Below are 17,188 nucleotides of genomic sequence, written 5' to 3' on the forward strand. Positions count from 1 at the left end.
GAGAGGGACCAATGTGCCTTTACATGGGAAAGGAGACAATGGACTTTTACTGTCTTGCCTCATGGTTAACCGCACAGTCCTACTATATGGGATGGTGGCCCAGGACTTTCTCCCTTTTTTGTTCTCTTATTACACTGATGATATCTTGATAACCTGTGGTGACTTGATGTCTTTCCCAAGCCACTGCATCTTTTTTTTTTTTTTTTTCAAGCCACTGCATCTTTTCAGGAACATTTAAAATCTTGAAGATGAGAGGTAAATGCTGACAAGTAAACGCAAAGCCCGGGACAGTTGGTCAAGTTCTTGGTTGTCCTCTGGTTTGGTGAGACCAAAGGGATGCCTGAGACTGTCTTTGATAAAAACACAGGCGTATCCACATCCTGCAGTGTAAGAGTTACCAGCCTTTATAGGGCTGAGAGGGTACTGGTGGCCTTTTATTCTCCTTCCCCACTTGCTCAGATATTAAGACACTGTATGCTTTAGTAAAAAAGTGACAATCTGGGACTGGAATATCCCACAACAAGAGTCTTTTGGAAAGACCAAATGGATTGTCAAACATGTCCAAGGACAGAGTGTGTTAATGTTGAACGCAAGGAGTGAATTGGATATAAGTGTACATCTGGAATGGTTTGAATGGGAACTGTTTGACAGCAACAAAATGGGAAAAGAGCCCTGCTGGGATTCTGGTCTCAGTTACAGAAAGGGGCAGAGAACTGCTCTCAGTTCAGCTCAGTTTAGTCGCTCAGTCATGTCCAACTCTTTGCGACCCCATGAACTGCAGCACGCCAGGCTTCCCTATCCACCAAGCCCGGAGCTTGATCAAACTTTTGTCCATCGAGTCAGTGATGCCTCAGTGGTGCCCAGAGAACTGGTTTAGTCCTATAAAAAAAACAATCCATAGCAGCGTTAACTAAAAGATATTGTCACAACCTGAAAGTAGAGAGTCATTTTATTTGGTGGGAATGTTTAGGACTCTGAACCCAGGAGACAGCATTTCAGTAGCTCTGAGAAAACTGCTCCAAGGAGGTGGGGGGCTGAGGGGTGGGGAGGCAGGCTATATACAAGTTTGCAACAAAGGGAGCAGGCAGTTTGAACAACAAAGATCAGGCATCAAGTTAAAGAATTTGGCATTCTACCTATGGGAAGATGCAAGTCTCTGGGCTCACTGAATTCATTCCTCATTCCTTTCATATGCACCTCAACTATCTGGGGCCAATCCTGTTTCCTTGTTCACCTAAAGGAATGGCAAATGGCTGTTTCTTGCATTCCCTCAGCTACCCAGCCATCACCGTAGAGGGTGGCAGCATCTGCTGGATGGCAGAAATCGCTGATGGCTGTGTCATTTCTTACTGATATGGCAACCCCATGGATTGTAGCCTGCCAGCCTCCTCTTGTCCATGGAATTCTCCAGGTCAGAATGCTGGAGTGGGTAGCTGTCCCCTTCTCCAGGGGATCTTCCCAATCCAGGAATTGAACCCAGGTCTCCTGCATTGTAGGAGGATTCTTTACCAACTGAGCCACCAGGGAAACCCAGATAAAGCAGGAGGTATTTTCAATTCATAGCAGCTTCCCTAGTTTACAACAAACCAAGGATCTGACCTCCAACTTACCCTTCAGCTTACTGACTCCTCTGCCTGTGGGCCGATGGCTTAAGGATCTGCTTTCGAAACCTAAGTGTGCCTGTGCACGGATGAGCACTTTACACAAGTGCATTCATACCTTCAACAGAGAAGCACCTTTTACACCGATCCCCTTTCTCAGGTGTTCAGGTTTCATTGGGCCCAGTGACCACCAGAACCGCTCTGCCGCTCATCTGTGGCACCCTCAGTAAAGCACAGGTATGAGAAGGTTTGGAACGCCCCCTGCTCATGCACGGAACATGGAAGGCAGCTGTAGGGCAACCCACCTCTGGACAACTCGTTTGGATTCTGATGTCATCTGGTTCAGGAAGGGACTAGACAAAGCAGTCAGGCAGAACTCAAGGTGGTGACTACTCACCAGTCCAACGCCCCTCAACCTTGCCACTGGCAATTGGGTAGCGTGGAAAGGCTTGGCAATATGGATGTCTCAGTGGCATCAAGATAACTGGAAAACATTCAATAAACCTCTGCGGGGATTGAATTACGGGCTGATATTTGGACTGCCTGCAGGCAACCAGGTGCCCATGTGCCTGTGTGGCTCATCTCAGCCCATTCACCCTTCACTCTACCTGGCAGTCATGCAGTTAGTGCATTAGCCAGATCAAGAGTCCTATTACTGGAGGAATTACAGACCCCCTCTGATGTGGCAGAATGGCTCCACTGAAAGAAAAAAGGCTCCGTTTACCCTCAAATAAATGGATTCCCGAGCTGTAGATCATTTGAAGTGCTGAACCTTGAGACACCGCTGCAGGTAACATCAGACGCTCTGGCCATCTGGTTCCCAGATGGCGAGCGGACTACTTAGGGTTTTGGTGGGTGTCAGAAGGGTATCCGAGTGCTTTAAACCCGTACCCACACAGCCACTGGATCAGCGGAGGCCTTTGCCAGTAAGAGCCAAACGGGCCATTACAGTCAAAGGCCTGTCAAATTTGGAAGTTAAGATAAGGAACACTGGCCCAAATTGATGGTGATCAAGGACCTCATTTCAGTGGGCTTGAAATACAAGAGTGGGCAGAAGCCTGGGGAAGTTTTTGGACTTTTCATTTTCTTTACAACCCCACTGCAACTGGACTAGTTAATTGGATTTTTTTTTTAAGTATTTACTTATTTGGCTGAACTGAGTCTTAGCTGTGGTATATGGGATCTAGCTGCTGCATGTGGGATCTAGTTCCCTGACCAGAGATGGAACCCAGGCCCCTGCATCACGAGTGCAGAGTCTTAGCCACTGGAACAGCAGGAAGTCCCTATCTTGCTCGTGCTCAGTCGTGTCCGATTCTTTGTGACCCCCCGGGACTGTAGCCTGCCAGGCTCCTCTGTCCACGGGATTTCCCAGGCAAGAATGCTGGAGTGGGTTGCCAAGCCTGCTAGGCTCTTCTGTTCTGAGTAATTTCATAGGCTAATAAGTAGGAGGGTTATTCCAAGTATTTTGGGGAAGGGGTAGAAATTTCCAGGAATTGGGCCTCCTCCCATTTTTTTATCTTTGATGGTTGGTCTTGGAACTGTCATGGAACCTCTGGGTGTGTGTGGCCAGTCGCTCAGTCATGTTTGTTTCTTTGTGACCCCATGGACTATAGGCTGCCAGGCTTTTCTGTCCATGGAGTTTTTCAGGCAAGAATACTGGAGTAGGTTGCCATTTCCTTTTGCAGAGGATCTTGGACTGCAAGGAGATCAAACACATCAATCTAAAGGAATTCAATCGTGAATATTCATTGAAAGGACTGATCCTGAAGCTGAAGCTCCAATACTTTGGCCACCTGATGTGAAGAACTGAGTCATTGGAAAAGACCCTGATGCTGGGAAAGATTAAAGGCGAAGGGGATAACAGAGGACGAGATGGTTGGATGGCATCACTGACTCAATCGACATGACTTTGAGCAATCTCTGGGAGATGGTGATGGACAGGAAAGTAAATCCACTTCTTGCCTATTGCTTTTTCTTTCACTGAATTCTTTCTGCAATGAGACACCAGGAACCTGAGCTTCATTAGGTCCTGAAAGCAGGTCTATGATCTCAGCTGGGAGACTGTGGGTTTTGGCAGGGTTTGAATCCTGGCACATGGGCTCAAGTCTCAGTGAGAAGGGAATGGTTTCACATATGCGTACAAAGGACCAACCATGTCCAAACAAATCACAGACGTATCATAGGTGGTTTCCTAATGACGTCTGCCAGGTGACCCACAGACATGAAATACTGAATAGGCAGGAAAAGAAGCAGCTTCCTACAGGGGGCCCCTTTATGACTCCCACACAGGGGATCTGGATATGTGGAGCCTATCTGTGCCTTATCTGCCCTGTGGGAGGACGAGGTGATGCTCCGTGGGGTTTCCTTCTCTCTCGGGCCATGTGTATATCCGCATATTCTTTACTGGAAGTTCCCCATAATTTCCTACTATGAAGTCCAGGTGGCACGTCCATCATAGTATGTCATGCTGGGAATGGCCAAATCTATATTCCTTCCCCAGTTCACAGATGTAAATGCCATTCTGGTAATCCAGGCATAAGCACAGTTCACCACATCAGCTTTGAATGACCCCTTCCAAAGTATCTCTTTATTAAACCAGGAAACTGCTCGAAAGAGAAAAGGGGTGATGCAGACTATACAGTTTTAGACATGTTTGAAAGCTGATCAGGGAGGAGCTTGTGCCTTTACTGGGCAGGAATGCTGTCCATTTATATAATTTCATCTGAATCCAACATAACTGATTCACTTTCTCATATGAAAACAGTCATTAATCAAAGTTTTCCTTTGCTGATGCTTTTACTCACTGGCTTACTTCTCTCCTGAGTAAATGGGGAACCATATGTCCTTAGTAAGTTTTTATGTTTAGTAGGAATCCTTTGTTCTTGCTGCCAATGAAAAATGAAAGCCACCTTCCAAGATCTGTCCCTAGTGTGGCTGCTGCGGAACAATGATGGATAAGGCTGGATGGCCATCAAGACATTGTCAAGATGTCAGGATTGGAGTGTATGGCTGCTGGCATAACTGACACCATCTTGTGCCCATTCAGCTCCTGCTGACCCTACACAGGACTGGACGGTGTAGTAAATAACTTCTCTGTCATCAAGGGCTTTGTAGTAATAGATACTGTTTAACAATCCTTAGCCTCATTAGAGCTAGATCCTGTTTGATGACCAGGTAGCCTCTATGGTCTATTAGTCTCCAAACAACAATGAGGACCTTTGATGATATGTTCCCAGTGCCCACCAGACCAGCTGCCCATTCATAATCTTGATTTGGGAAGGCACTTCCTGTTTCCAAGCACCTACCCCTACCCCTTGGGTTAACTATTAAATTGTCCAGTGTCCCCTCAGTGGTGCAGAGTGTAGCTTCCAGTGCTTCTGGATCACTGTCCACCAGATCCCACCCTGTGAGTAAGTTCCTCTCTAATAAACTGATATATTTATGGAGCTGCCTGCCTCAATTTTCAGTCTCCAGAAACTTCCTCAGTTGGTGGGCACTTTTCATTTCCTCCATCCTCCAACAGTCACCTCTTAATTACTTCTAAGGTTTTTTCTCTGGAAGAGTGAGTCAAAGCAGAAGACAATTGTTTGACAACTCCTTCTCTTCCTCGTGATATGTAATATCCATGAAATAAGAACAGGATGAATTGAAAGCAGAATTTTAAAGAAGTGTTACCAAACCAAACTTGGGTTCACACGCTGTGCGCAGTGAAGCCAATCTACTAATACTGGGTTATGGGGAAGGAAAGCGCAACGTTTATTGCAGGGCAGTGAGCAAGGAGTCCAAGGGGTTAGGGGTCAAAAAGCCCAAACTTCCTGATGACTTTCAGGGAAAGTATTTTAAAGACATGGGAGGGGAGTTGTGGGGTGCACAATCAGCATGTAGACTTTCTCTTAATTGGTCAGTGGTGAGAAAATCAGGAGTCTACATCAACTTCTGGTTCCAGCCTTTTGGGGATCTGTGTGCTTGTGGACATCATACTATTAACTTTTTTTTTTTTTTTTAATTTATTTTTTTATTTTTCAGTGGGTATTAACTTTTTCTAATAATGAATGTTTCAGTATTTGAAAAGTAGCTCAAAGAATATGGCTCAGCTTATTATCCCCAGCCCTTGAGGAACAACTAAATGTCCTTGAGTTTGCTTAATGGTTAAACTATTACTATTTTGTCTTGCTTGACTATTCTCCTTTGTTTCTGCGTTTTCTCACTTCTCTGATTAAATTTATCCTTTGGAACTCAAGGAAGGCCTGGGAGTCTGCAAACAAGTGGTAGGTGGAGGACTTGGATGGGGTGTTGTCTATCTCAAGAAGGCACCATAAGGTCCTTCCTGGAAATTAAAAATATATAAAAGCAGAAAATTTAAAAAGTGGTGGAGTGGCTAGAAGATGAAGTCTATGAAATCTGGAAAGTAGCACAGAAGCTCAAAGAGATGAGAACTGGTCCAGAAGCTACAATATATGACTAAAAGTCACTCCCAAAAGGGAGAAAAACAAAAAAACAGACAACAACAAAAAAACAAAATAAGAAAGTTTCTAGAACTGAGAATGAGAGTCTCCATATTAATGAGATTCACAAGTGCCCAGGAGCAAGAAGGAAAGCCCTGAAGAGGGTTGAACATGTGAAAAATCAGAGCACCAGGGACAGAGAGAAGGCTCTCAACCCTTAGACGCAAGGGGTCTGGGATGAGAGTGGCACTGGACTCCCAACAGCAAACATGTTACTCCAAGACTGGGAGCCATATTCCAAGATTGAGGGAATAGTGTTTACAACCTGAACCTCAAAACTTGTTTCTGAAGAATAAACAACGTTATACATTAGATTTAGGCTTAGAAACAGTCTGAGATAACTTTTTGTTTTTTATGAAGTAAGTTTTTTTAAAAGATCATAATAAAACACATATAACAAAATTTACCATTAAGGGCATAGTTCAGGAATGTTAAGTATATTCACATTGAACTTCCCTGGTGGTTCAGTGGTTAGGAATTTGCCTGCCAATGCAGGGGACATGGGTTCGATCCTGGGGTTGTGAAGATTCCACATGCCACAAGGCAACTAAGCCCACGGGCCACAACTACTGATCCCATGCGCTGCAACTACTGAAGCCCGCATGCCCTAGAGCCTGTGCTCTGCAACAGACGCCACCGTAGTGAGAAACCCGCAAGCCCCCCGCTCTCTGCAACTAGAGAAAGCCCGTGCGCAGCAATGCAGTCCCAGTGCAGCTAAAGAGACATATTTAATTTTTTAAAAATGTATGTTCATATTGTTGTAATACCAATCTTCAGAAATTTTTCATCTTACAAAACTGAAACTTGACCCCTACTAAGTAATAACTCCTCATGTTCCCTCTCTCCAGGCCCTGGCAACCACCCCTCTACTCTGCATCTCTCTGGTTTTGACTACTCTAGATACCTTGGTTTGGTTTTAGCTGCTGTGTCCGACTCTTGTGACTCCATGGACTGTGGCCCGCCAGGCTCCTCTGTCCATGGAATTCTTCAGGCAGGAATACTGGAATGGGTTACCATTCCCCTCTCCAGGGAATTTTCCCGACCCAGGAATTGAACCCAGGTCACCTGCATTGCAGGCAGATGATTTACTGACTGATCTATGAGGGAAGCCTCTAGAGAGCTTACATAAATGGAATCACAAGGTATTTGTCCTTTTGTCACTGGCTTATTTCACTGAGTATAATATCCTCAAGGTTCATCCATGTTGTAGCACGTGTCAGGATATCCTTCCTTTTTGACTGGATAATATTCCATTTTACATACATACCACGCTTTGTTTATTCATCGGTTGCTGGACACTTGGGTTCTTCGATGTTCTGGATATGGTGAACAACACTGCTATGAACACGTGGGTGTATGAATCTCTGTCTGAGTCTCTGCTTTCTGTTCTTTTGGGTTATACCTAGAAGTAGTATTGCTGGATTACATGATAACTGTATTTTTAGTATTTTGAGACAGAGAACTTCGTTTTATCTTTGCTGAGAGGAGACTGCAGACCCAGCTGTTTCCCCCAAACCCAGAAACTACATAGAGGTTTTCGTGGTGTTTGGAGCCCAAAGCCTGACCCCTGCTCCCAGAACTGAGCCCATTTCCTTCCCTCTGTTCGCCAGTCACGAAGGCGCTGCAGCCCCTTCTGGAACAGAAGTAAATGCCACAGAGAGCAGGGAGTTTCGGCTTCTATCCCCTCCCAGCTAGGACGTGTGGGGTAAACACTCTTGGGCTCACACCCACTTCCCCAGGCCCGAGGCCCCTGCTTCTACTTTCTCTGTTCCCGCTCTGCTCCACCCCAGCTTCCCCTTTTGGAACCTAACCTGTTCTGAGGCCTGAGAGCCTCCTACCCAGGCCTTCTCAGCTGCCACCCCTACTGATCTGGGTCCTGCCAGATGTCTTGGGACCCTCACTACCCCCACCTCCTGGGCCAGTATCCCCCATGCCTTCCCTGAGGTCCTGGGACTTGAAGAGGGCTTGCAGCTAACTTTCAGAGCTGCACAAAAGACGGAGCAGAATCAGGCCTTCGAAGCTTCACCACCAGACATGGCTCCTCCTCGACGCACACCTCTCACGACCATCAGGGCTGGTGCTCGAGGAAGAAGTCCCTAGGAGCCCGGGGAAGGCTTCAGGCTGCAGGACAGAAGCCTTCTAACCCAGCAGCCAGTGTGCAGAGGGCTTCCACCTCCGCCGGCTGGCTCACCCCTGAGAAGAGGTGTCCTCCTGCTCTCTCCACACCGGCCTGGACCCTCCTGACGGCCGGCGTGTTTTCCGTCCCCTTGGGCAAACTCGCCATGCTGGCGGCCACTGAAGCAGACAGCGAGACCCTGGACCCACCATGTCCAGCGCTGCCTCGGCATGCCCTTCCCTTCCTGGAACCACCCCGCCCCCCTTGAATGTGGCCCGATAACCCCAGGCCATGTGACATCACGTGTCAGAGCAGATGGTGCAAACGCAGCAGCAAGGGCCCCGGTCACCCCGAATCACCCTGACCATTGGCGGCCCACAGCAGGCCGTCACCTTCGGACTCCACAAACCTGACAGGGTGACCGTGGAGAAAACTCCAGCCCTGGTCCTGGGTGCCTGGCTGGCACCCTCCGTGAGGGCTCCTTCCCACAGAACCACCCCCGCCTCTCTGCGGGCCTGGGCTTCCCCCTCCACAACCCACTCAGCTCTTGAGGGACCAGGGGAGGTCCAGACGGGTGTTCCCTCTGGAAAGGGCTCGGGTGACGGCAACCACAGGCCTGGCTTCAAATTCCAGATCCTCCACTTGCATATTGTGTAACACCAAAGACCAGTTTTCCAGTCAGAATCTCGTTCTCAAAAATAGAAAGCAGGAGGCTGGGAGAAGGAAATAAGAGCTGAGGGCTCTGAGAAACGTCTCAGACACAAGACGCCCTTGGGAAGCAAGAGCGATAAGAGCGAGCACTTGGCGCGCGCCCAGAGGCTTGTGTTCCTCTATCATTTTCACCAGGACGCCCCTGGCCAGTCCCCACCGTACAGAAGGGACCGACTCCGAGAGGTTAGGAACTTGCCCAAGATCACACAGCTAAGTGATGGAGCTAGGATCCAAGCCCGCTCTATCTCCAAAGCCCATCTTTTTATTCACCGACCTCTACTGTAATCCTAGGCAAGACTGGGCTGTGCAGAAATCTGTCATACTTACATTACATCGTCTCCTGAACCAACGGCAGAGAGATGAATTGCCATTTTCGGGACTTCTCTGGTGGTTTAGTAGCTGAGATTCTGTGCTTCGAATGCAGGGGACCCAGGTTCAATCCCTGGTCAGGGAACTAGATCCCACATGCTGCAACTAAGACCCAGTGCTGTCAATTAGAAAAATAAATAATAAAATAAGCAAAAATATATATTAAAAAAAGAATTGCCATTTTCTCTGGCCTGCTGAAGGAGCAGCAGAGCTGGGCTAAAATCCAAGCAACTCCCCTTTTTCATTGCCCGATCTTAGGCCAGTCCTTTCACTTTTCTGAACCTCAGCTTGCTCATCTGTAAAGTGGGATCGTGTTTTGTCTTGCTTACTCTTGCTTACTAGTTCTGTCTTGTTTATGAAGAGGGAGGATTAACTGAGTGAACCGTTGTATAGGGCCTGCTTGGAATAGGTGCTCAGAGAACACCCTTGATGGTGTTTCTGGAAACACGTGGAAATGTCCCCTCCATCCCATCTCCTCTGCTTAGCAGACCTTCCTCCTGGGTCTGGAGCCCTCTTGGGTGCTTCAGCTCTTGAAAGTGTCTCTCTCCTTCATTGTCTTACTGCATCCAGCAGAGGTACGGCAGCCTGTCACCAGGACTAAAATACACCTTTGGAGGCTGTAAAAACAAGCACATCATTTGACCCAGAAATTCCACCTCAGGAATCTATCCTAAGAAAGCAGTTTCCACCCATCACTAATAATGCTGATCTTTGAGCACCTACTGTGTGCAGGCCCTGTTCAATATGCTGGAAGTACAATGGGAGAGGATAAAGCAGACTGGTACCCTGGTCTCTGCCCCCTCCGAAGCTACCTAATTGCTTAAGAGCAATTAAGCAAATAATGGGTTGGCCAAAAATTTCCTTCAGTTTCTAAGTAAAAACAAAAGACACAGTTTTCATTTTCATTAAGAACTTTATTCAACAAAATATTCACCATTTTGTTCCACTACATTCTGCCATTTCTTGGGCAACTTCATAATTCCATCTTCCCCAAATTTTGAATCTTTTTGAGCAACAAACTGTTCCAGGTACATTTCACAGTCTTTCAGAGACACAGTTTGGATCCCTGGGTTGGGAAAATCCCCTGGAGGAGGAATTGGGAACCCGCTCCAGTATTCTTGCCTGGAAATTTCCATGAACAGAGGAGCCTGGGGGGCTACAGTCCCTGAAGTCACAAAGAGTTGGACACGACTGAACGACTGAGCACACACATAGGGAACTGAAATTCTTTTCATTACGAGAATCTTGCAAAGACTGAAATAAATGGAAATCTGAAGGTGCAACGATGAATGAATTAGAACTTCCCAGCCATACTGTTAACAGTTTTTGCCTGGTCTTCAAGGAGATATGTGGTCTTGCATTACCCTGATGGAAGATTATGCATTTTCTGTTGACTAATTCTGGATGTGTTTCGTTGAGCACTGCTTTCAGATGTTCTAATCTGGAGCAGTACTTGTTGAAACTAATTGTTTGTTTTTCTGGAAGGAGCTCTGAATACAGGACTCCCTTCCAATCTCACCATATACGTAACATCACCATCTTTGGATGAAGACTGGCCTTTGGTGTGGTTGGCGGTGGTTCACTTCAGTTGCCCCATGATCTCCTCATTCCACATTATTTCAAATGAATAATACTGGAATTCAACATGAGGGTAGTGGGACGTACGTCCTTTTTATGCAAAAACTATCAGTATGTAAACATGTTGGGCTTCCCAGGTGGTGCTAATGGTAAAGAACCTGCCTTCCAATGCAGGAGACACAAGAGATGATGGTTCAAACTCTGGGTCAGGGAGATCCCCTGGAGGAGGGAATGGCAACCCACTCCAGTATTCTTGCCTGAAGAATCCCATGGACAGAGGAGACTCGAGGGCTACAGTCCATAGGGTCGCAGAGTCAGACACGACTGAAGTGAATTAGCACATCCACTTTTCATCACTTGTCACAATTTGTTTTAAAAAGGAAATGTTTTCGTTACACTTAAGTAGAGATGGCATACACAAATATGGTCAAGGGTTTTTTTTTCACTTAACTTCTGAGGAACCCAAACCTCAACATGATTAACGTAACCAAGATGGTGTAAATGATTTTCAATGCTTGATTGGAATATTTTGCGTATGTCAGCTATCTCCTGCATGGTATAACACTGATTGTTCTCAATTTCTGTCTTGATTTGATCACTATAACTTCAACCAGTCTACCTGACCTTGGAGCCTGGTCCAGCAAGAAAGCTCCAGCATGAAACTTTGCAAACCACTTTAGACACATTTGATTAGTCACAGCACCTTCTCCATACACTGCACAAATCTTTGTTTGCTTGTTTTTTTGCATTTTCACCTTTCTTGAAATAATAAAACATAATAGGCCAAAAATCGTTTTTTTTCTTCCATCTTTAATATTTAAACTGCACAAAAATTCACCAATTTTTAGGTTAAAAAAAACGCACGCTGATACGACAGCTATCACAATACAAACTAATGACAGTGCTTCAAATGAAGTTAAAGATAACTAAGCGCTACTAGAGCTGTCTTACAGAGAAAAACTAGACAAATTTTTTGGCCAACTCAACAATTACACAGATAGATACACAACTGCAAGTTGTACTGGCAAGGAGATGGTTTCTATATGTCAATACTAGTATGTTTTGCCTACTCAGTTTTGGTAATCCCACTTCTGTGCCCAGGAATCCAGGAAAATGCTCACAAGGTAAATACCAAATGAAAAGGCAGGATTTGCAAATTTCTGTTGAAAATGATTACTCAGGAACAACTTCTTCCCCTCCTCCTTTTTCCCCTTCAGCAGCTGTATTTATTTATCTACTTATTTATCTGTCTTCTAGTTTTATGGACATATATTAATAACTGATGTACAGTACTGTGTACATTTAAGGTGTCAGCATAATGGCTTGACTTACACACATCATGAAGACTAGTGAATATCCATCAGCTTATATAGATACAAAAGTAAAGGAACAGAAAAAATGTTTTACCTTGTGATGAGAACTCTACAATTTGTTCTTAACCACTTTCATATGTAACACATAGAATTGTTAATAGCATTTATCATGTTCTACATTATATCTCTAATACTTACTTATATTATAAGGAATTTGTACCTTTAGCCTGTCTTCATCCAATTTCCCCTCCCCCTACCCCTACTTCTGATAGCATAAATCTGATATCTTTTTCTATGAGTTTGTTTGCCTTTTGAGATATGGCACTGTGTTAGTTCCTGACCACAACACAGTGATTCAATATCTCTGTACACTTCAAGATGATCCCCTTGAAGATTCTAGTTATGATCGGTCACCATACTAAGATGTTACATAATTATTGACTATTCCCCACACTGTATACTTCTTTCCTATGACTCATTTATTTTGGAAGTGGAAGTTCGTACCAGAGGAGCTTCTTCTTGGAACTTAGGGCTGGACCTGACACCAGCTGGGTCATGGGGCAGGAGGTGGAGTCTGTAAATGTCTATGCAATAGAAAAGAAAGACAAAAAGAACAGGCAATGCAGTAGCAAGGAGACTGTCAGCAACCAGAGTGTGGTTTCTAAACACCATTCTCCGATAGAAGGAAATCCTGGCTTCTGGGAGAAATGGCTGATTGTATGGTGGGGGCAGGGAGAAGACAAGATGACCCGGGAGCGTCTGAGGACCAGGCAGAAAGGAAGGGCTCAGAGAAAGGAACAGTGAGGCCATGGCAAAGGGGCCCAGGAGCCAGATGAGGAGCTCTCAAAGCTGGAAGAATTTGAGCAACCAAATAATGTAGTATTAGATTATAATCAAAGTATAAAATAAGTATACATGAGTCCACACTGACATGCTGCTGCTGCTGCTGCTAAGTTGCTTCAGTCGTGTCCAACTCTGTGCGACCCCACAGACGGCAGCCCACCAGGCTCCCCTGTCCCTGGGATTCTCCAGGCAAGAACACTGGAGTGGGTTGCCACTGACTTCTCCAATACATGAAAGTGAAAAGTGAAAGTGAAGTCACTGTCATGTCCGACTCTTCACGACCCCATGGACTGCAGCCCACCAGGCTCCTCCATCCATGGGGTTTTCCAGGCAAGAGTACTGGAGTGGGGTGCCATTGCCTTCTCCACCATACTGACATAAATAATTGAATAAATAAATGGGGGAGGGACTTCCCTGGTGGTCCAGTGGTTAAGAATCTGCCCGCCAATGTAGATGACACAAGTTTGATCCCTGATCTGGGAAGACTCCACATGCTGGGGAGCAACTAAACCCAAGCGCCACACCTGCTGAGCCCACAGCCTACAGCCCGTGCTCCGCAACGAGAGAAGCCACTGCAATGAGGAGTCCACACACAACAAAGAGTCGCCACCACCCACTGCAACTAGAGAACGCCCTGGTGCAGCAACAAAGACTCAGTGCAACCAAAATAAATCAAGTCAAATAAATAAATGGGGGGGAGGAGAGATAAATTAAAAAAAACAACAACAACTTCATTTATTTATTGTTGGCTGCCCTGGGTCTCTCTTGCTGAGTCAGGGCTTTCTCTAGTTGCGGTGCACAGGCTTTTCACTGCAGTGGCTTCTCTGGTTGCAGATCAGGGGCTCTAGAGCTCAGGCTCAGTAGTTGTGGCATGTGGGCTCAATTGCTCTGCATCATGTGGAATCTTCCCGTACCAGGGACCGAACCCGTGTCCTCTGCATTGGCACAGGCAGATCCTTAACCACTGGACCACCAGGGAAGTCCAAGACAAATTTTTCTTATAGAAGAATTCCAAATAATTTATTTGGATGCTGCCTCCCAGTGGTTAAGGTTACCATCACACTGAGAAGTCATGTGGATATGTCATGTACGCCCCAGAGGATGTGATGAGAAGGGCACCTCACCTGGGAAGTAACCGCCCCTAAATTTCATAACCCAAGTCTAGCCATAGGAAGACATCAGAAAACAGCAACAGCAATAACAACAAATTGAGGGACAATATCTGACGAATACTCTTCAAGACAATCAAGGTTATAAAAACAAGGTCAGAGAAACGTTGAGAAAATGTCACAGACAGGACTCATTATGACTAAATGCAACATGGAATCTTTGTTGGGATCCTGGACCAGAAAAAGGACATTAGTGAGAAAACAGATAAAATTCAAATAATGTCTGTAGTTCAGTTTACAGCAATGCAGCAGTGTTGGTTTCTTAGTTTTGACAAATGCACCCTGGTAATGAGAGATGATACCAACAGGGGAATTTTAAATTAGCTGAGGGATATATGGGAAATCTCTACTATTTTTGCAACTTTACTGTAAATCAAAAATGAAAAACAAATAAACAAACCACCACGCACACTCCCAAGTAGGATAAAGAGTAGAAAGAACACTGCAAAATGTTAGTTATATTTGGGTGGTGAGAAAAGAATGTCCTCTTTTTATTTGTCAAATGTCTTTATTTTTATTTTAAACGTTGGTTGTGATTTCTGATTAGAAGTCTTCTGTTACTCTCATAGTGACAAAAACGGAAATAAAGCATTTTGCACAGTGTCTATATTATCTCACTTAATTCTCGCAACCAGCTCAGAAAGGTTCTTTCTTCCATTTTACATGTGAGGAAATGAAAACTCAAAATCAAAGTGATTTGCCTAAAATTATATAACAAGCAAGAGAGGGAGCTGGGATTTGAACCTTAGTTGGTCTAACTGCTGAGGGACAGGGACATGGAAAATCCTTATCCATCTCTCTGCAGTCATCGGAAATAGTTGGTCTCTGTCCTAAGCAGATTTCTCTTTAGCCCAAGGAAGAATTTTTCAGGAGAATTGTCCAGAGGGAAGGAGCATCCTGGAAAGTAAATGAGTTCCCTGTCGGTCGAGGACCATGAAGTGTCCCTGAGAGGGATTCAGGAGACCTGATGCTCTATCTTCCTCTTCAAACCCAAAGGGCAGGGCTGTGTCCCTCCTGTGAGACTCAGAACTGGACCAGGAGTTCTAATTGACCAGGGCAGGGGATGTGAGTGGGTGTGGTGGAATAACGAGGGCATGGGGGGCAGGGGGGAGTAGGGGATTTCTCCTTCATCTTCATCCTCTTCCCCCCTCCACGATGGAGTACATCACTGATGCCTAGGCATGTGGGGACCAGTTTTTATTTACTCAGCCTCCAGGGACAGAGGTTCATGACATTGTACAGGAGACAGTGATCAAGACCATCCCCAAGGAAAAGAAAGGCAAAAAGGCAAAATGGTTGTCTGACAAGGCCTTACAAATACCTGAGAAAAGAAGAGAAGTTAAAGGCAAAAGAGAAAAGGAAAGATATACCCATTTGAATGCAGAGTTCCAAAGAATAGCAAGGAGAAATAAGAAAGCTTTCCTCAGTGATCAATGCAAAGAAATAGAGGAAAATAATAGAATGGGAGAAACTAGAGATCTCTTCAAGAAAATCAGAGATACCAAGGGAGCATTTCATGCAAAGATGAGCACAATAAAGGACAGAAATGGTATGGACCTAACAGAAGCAGAAGATATTAAGAAGTGGTAAGAATACACAGAAAAACTATATAAAAAAGATCTTTGTGACCCAGATAACCATGATGGTGTGATCACTCACCTAGAGCCAGACATCCTGGAATGTGAAGTCAAGTGGGCCTTAGGAAGCATCATTGCGAATGAAGCTAGTGGAGGTGATGGAATTTCAGTTGAGCTATTTCAAATCCTAAAAGATGATGCTGTGAAAGTGCTCCACTTAATATGCCAGCAAATCTGGAAAACTCAGCAGTGGCCACAGAACTGGAAAAGGTCAGTTTCCATCCAGTCCCAAAGAAAGGCAATGCCAAAGAATGTTTAAACTACTGCACAATTGCACTCATCTCACACCCTAGCAAAGTAACGCTCAAAATTCTCCAAGCCAGGCTTCGACAAAGCATGAACCATAAACTTCCAGATGTTCAAGCTGGATTTAGAAAAGGCAGAGGAACCAGAGATCAAATTGCCAACATCTGCTGAATCATCGAAAAAGCAAGAGAGTTCCAGCAAAATATCTACTTCTGCTTTATTGACTATGCCAAAGCCTTTGTGTGGACCACAACAAACTCTGAAAAATTTTTAAAGAGATGGGAATACTAGACTACCTGCCCTGCCTCCTGAGAAATCTGTATGCAGGTCAAGAAGCAACAGTTAGAATTGGACATGGAACAAAAGACTAGTTCCAAATCGGGAAAGGAGTACATCAAGGCTGTATATTGTCACCCTACTTATTTAACTTATATGCAGAGTACATCATGAGAAATGCTGGACTGGATGAAGCAAAAACTGGAATCAAGATTGTCAGGAGAAATATCAATAACCTCGGATATGCAGATGACACCACCCTTATGGCAGAAAGTGACGAGCCTCTTGATGAAAGTGAAAGAGGAGAGTGAAAAAGTTGGCTTAAAGCTCCACATTCAGAAAACTAAGATCATGGCATCCAGTCCCATCACTTCATGGCAAATAGATGGGGAAACAATGGATACATGATAGACTTTATTTTTGGGTGCTCCAAAATCACTGCAGATGGTGACTGAAGCCATGAAACTAAAAGACTCTCCTTGGGAGAAAAGCTATGACCAACCTAGACAGCATATTAAAAAGCAGAGACATTACTTTACTGGCAAAAGCCCCTCTAGTCAAAGCTATCGTTTTTCCAGTAGTCATGTATGGATGTGAGAGTTGGACTATAAAGAAAGTTGAGCACGGAAGATTGATACTTTTGAACTGTGGCGTTGGAGAAGACTCTTGAGAGTCCCTTGGACTGCAAGGAGATCCAACCAGTGCATCCTAAAGCAAATCAGTCCTGAATATTCATCGGAAGGACTGATGTTGAAGCTGAAACTCCAATACTTTGGCCGCCTGATGGGAAGAACTGACTCATTTGCAAAGACCCTGATGCTGGG

The sequence above is a fragment of the Muntiacus reevesi genome, chromosome 3 (genome assembly GCF_963930625.1).
Source record: "Muntiacus reevesi chromosome 3, mMunRee1.1, whole genome shotgun sequence".
Classification (NCBI taxonomy): domain Eukaryota; kingdom Metazoa; phylum Chordata; class Mammalia; order Artiodactyla; family Cervidae; genus Muntiacus; species Muntiacus reevesi.